This window comes from Pelodiscus sinensis, chromosome 7, assembly GCF_052426305.1.
Source record: "Pelodiscus sinensis isolate ZL-2025 chromosome 7, ASM5242630v1, whole genome shotgun sequence".
Taxonomy (NCBI): domain Eukaryota; kingdom Metazoa; phylum Chordata; order Testudines; family Trionychidae; genus Pelodiscus; species Pelodiscus sinensis.
This window is the reverse complement of record NC_143058.1, coordinates 1,440,959-1,445,155: the sequence shown is the minus strand read 5'-3', so window position 1 is coordinate 1,445,155 and position 4,197 is coordinate 1,440,959.

Here is a 4,197-nt window from a genome sequence, read left to right as displayed (position 1 = left end):
CCAACCTGCCAGGGACCCTCTGGTCACCTCCCCGAGCACCGGGACCACCAACCCGCCAGGGACCCTCTGGTCACCTCCCCGAGCACCGGGCCCGCCAGGGACCCTCTGGTCACCTCCCCAAGCGCCGGGACCACCAACCCGCCAGGGACCCTCTGGTCACCTCCCCAAGCGCCGGGACCACCAACCCGCCAGAGACCCTCTGGTCACCTCCCCAAGCACCGGGACCACCAACCCGCCAGGGACCCTCTGGTCACCTCCCCGAGCACCGGGCCCGCCAGGGACCCTCTGGTCACTGTGACGTAGTGGGGGGTTCCTTGCTGGCTACAGCACGGCCCAGCAGGGCAGGGGGTGAGTCATTATGCAAAGAGGGTCTCTCAACCTGTCTGACCAGCTACCCCTCAGGGAGAGAATCAAAGGAAGGTGGATGCCGCCCCTGGCTGGGAGAGAGTTGGTTAGTTTCTGTCTGGGAAGCAGGGGAGAAAGAGCTAGGGAGGGGGCTGGGATTGTAGGGCCCAGCCACCCCCCATCTCAAGGGGGGGCTCTGAGGCCTCTTAGCCCCCTTCCTGGAACCAGATTCCATCTGTGCTGGGCTGTACCCTGGAGAGGCAATAAACTCCCCTGTTCTACTGGCTGGCGGGGTCTGTTCATGCCATTACGGGGGTGCAGGAGTTGGGAAACCCCAACGCGCCGGCACAGTCACCTCCCCAAGCACTGGGACCACCAGCCCGCCGTGAACCCTCTGGTCACCTCCCTGAGGCGCTGGACCCTCCGGCCTGCCAGGGACCCTCTGGTCACCTCCCTGAGGCACCGGGCCCGCCAGGAACCCTCTGGTCACCTCCCTGAGGCACCGGGCCCGCCAGGGACCCTCTGGTCACCTCCCTGAGGCACCGGGCCCGCCAGGGACCCTCTGGTCACCTCCCTGAGGCACCGGGCCCGCCAGGAACCCTCTGGTCACCTCCCTGAGGCACCGGGCCTGCCAGGGACCCTCTGGTCACCTCCCTGAGGCGCTGGACCCTCCGGCCTGCCAGGGACCCTCTGGTCACCTCCCTGAGGCGCTGGACCCTCCGGCCTGCCAGGGACCCTCTGGTCACCTCCCCGAGGCGCTGGACCCTCCGACCTGCCAGGGACCCTCTGGTCACCTCCCCGAGGCGCTGGACCCTCCGACCTGCCAGGGACCCTCTGGTCACCTCCCTGAGGCACCGGGCCCGCCAGGGACCCTCTGGTCACCTCCCCAAGCGCCAGGCACGCTGGCCTGCCAGGGGCCCTTGGGGTCACTGCTCCATTTGACACAGCACCAGGCAGCATTCGGAGTGAAACAAGGACCCGTTTATTGACAGAGCCGATAGTTGCATGGCAGCCAGTGGAGCTGTTGGGAAGCGCTTGCTGCCTGGCCCGAGATGTGCTGGACTAGCTACATCACACCCCATGGGGCTGCTCCCTCACCCATCCACCAAGCCGCAGTCCCCGCTGCATCCGCCAGCCTAGCTTGGTGACCTGGGTCGTGAGCTGCCCGCCCTCCTGGGGCACGTTTCGTCCTGCTGGTTTCATGGTCTCTTGCCAACTTGCAGCCTGGCTTGGCTGGGGGCTCTGGCCATGGCCGGACTGGCGTTGAGCCCCTGAGCAGGGAACAGGCAGAGAGAGGAGTGTCTGTTACCCTGCCCGATGGGGACCTGGCTGCCAGTGCCTGGTGCCCAGCCTGGCACCACACCCCTTTGGACACCCGAGAGCAGGTGCCTGGCTCCGTAACCTCCCTTTCCATGGAGTCGTGCCCAGTGCCTCACTGGCCCTGGGAGAGCTCCCACGTCCCACTCGTCCGGAGCCTCTGCACCCCCACAGCACCCCCAGAACTGCCATGTGTCCACCTTCAAATCCCTCCCCCGCCAGCCCTACAGGCACGACCCTGGCTAGGCGGTGCCATGCCATGGCTAGCACCTGCCATGCTCTGCTGCCTTGGCACGGTGGTTCCTGGCATGCCCCAGCTCATCTCATCCGCATAGTGCCAGCCTGGTGGGGCAGGGCCAGCCCCTTTGCCCTGCAGCTGTCCAGGGTGGAAGGGCCCTTGGCACTGCAGAGACACTGAACCACAGACTCTTCCCCCCCCCTGCTCGCCAGATGCATGGCCCAAGCAGGCCAACGCCACGCCCAGGGGCAAGGCCTCGTGTCCTGCTGCGGGGACCAGTCCCCGTTCTCCACAGCTCACTGGCCACAAGCCACCCAGCTACTGCACCAAGGGCCTGCCTGCAGCCCCGGCGCCTGCGGCCTGCCAGCCTCTGCCCAGCCTACTCAAGGAGCCAAGGTCTGCCTTGAGTAGCTTGCAGCAGTGCTCCCTAGACACTCACCGGGTGGGCTGGACTGAGTCGCAGCCATCGACAGGGGGATGCAGTCCAGACGTAGCCTTAGAGACTGACAAATACGCCATAGCATGAGCCCTTGTGGGTAACACCCACTGCGTCGGGAGCTTACAGATCCAGGGTGCATAGAACAGCAAAGGCAGTTACCTGTCCATTGTGGGACCGGCCTTAACGACACTAATTGAGTCGCGCTGGCCGTGTCCTGTCCTGTAGCTTTCGTTGTGGAAATGCGAGTATCAAAGGCAGGGGAAATTGCCTTTGTAGTGCGCCAGCCAGCTCAGGTCTCTGCTCAAGCCCAGGGAGACAGTGTCAGATTTGCTAAGGAATCCCAGTTCCACACTCCCTCTGCCTGGCTGGTGCCATCGCTTCGCAGGCCGGCTCCTCAGCCCCATTGCGGAGTGCCCAGGCAGGCTCCAGCGGTCCCCTGGGGGTCTGTGTCGCCCTTCCTGCTGCCTGATTTGTGCCCATTGGCGCAGCCGGCCCGGTCTGGCCCGTGTCCATGGCAGAGGGGCACTTCCGGCACAGATCGCTAGAGGCTGTGCGGGCGCAGGAGCCCGCTGTGGCTGACATGGGTAGGTCAGTGCGGGGTGACTCGTATAGACGTGTGGGCAGTGAGGTTTGCCATGGGGCAGGTGCCTGGGGGGTGTATCTGGGGGTGGCCTGTGAGAGGGAGGGCTGGTTTTCCACTAACAGCGATGCCCGGAAGGGTGGAGGTGGGCCCTGTAGGTGCTGACCCGTGGTTGTTGCTCCGGCCGGTCCCCAGCCAACCTGGGAACATGCTGCTTCTAGGGGAACGTGTCTCAAAGCCCTTGCTCCCAGGGCCTGGCGCTTGGAGGCCAGGGGGCGGCGTGAGATCAGAGCCTGAGACAGGGCGAGTCTCTCTGTACCATCCCGAGGGCAAGGCGGGCACTCCCCCAGCAATCCACCCTCTCCAAGCCCCAGCCAGGGGGCCCTGACCCCGGGGCCGTTACGCGGTGGGGCCCAGGCCACGTCCCGGCCTGCGGAGCCCAGCTCACGCCTTGGAAGGGAGCCTGGCGCCCGCAAGGGGCAGGGTTAAAGCCAGCGGCTGGCAGAATGCACAGGGTGCTGAGGGGCGCCCCGCCTGCCAGCTCGGCCCATGGGGCACTGCCAGGAGCAGGGGCCGCTCGCCCAGTGGTTCCATATTAACCCTCTTCGCCCTGCCCCCACAGCCAGGGCTGGCAGATACGGACAAGGGGGCCAGGTTGGCTCCCAGGTCAGCTGGACAGAGACATCCCCATCCCCACTCAGCTCTTTGGCCATGCAGCCCGGCCAGAGTCCCCATTTCCCCCCAGAGCACCCCAGGGCCCCTCCCATTGCTCCCTCACTCCCCCCACCGGGCCACCCCCTGCAGCCCGTCCGCAGCTGGAGGCGCCTGTCGCCAGGATCAGCAGCAAGCAATGTGTCCTTTCACTGCCATCAGTAGGTTCCAGAGTCCCCGGCTGCAAGGCCGGCAGGTCCCAGGCTGAGCCCTGCACACACTGGCCAGCGACCTGCCCCAGCCCCCCCAGAGAAGCTGCTGATGCACAGATGCCCCTGGGTTGGGGGTGGGGAGCTCCCAGCCCCCAGGAAGGGGACAGGCCAGCGTGCCCAGAGGCAGGCCGGGGGAGCCAGAGCCCCCTGCGAGTTGCAGCCAGTGCATCAGGCCCGTTTCTTGCCCGGCTTGGGGTGGGGGTGGGGGCCGGCCAGCCCAAGGGCTCCAGGCGCCCGGGTGCCAAGGCCGCTGGGTGAACCTGGCCCAGAGAGGCGCTGGCAGCTCCCCCGCGGGCACTCCTGGGGGAAGTTCGCAGCCCCGTGACGTCGCTCCTGCCCCCCAAGCCACACTCGG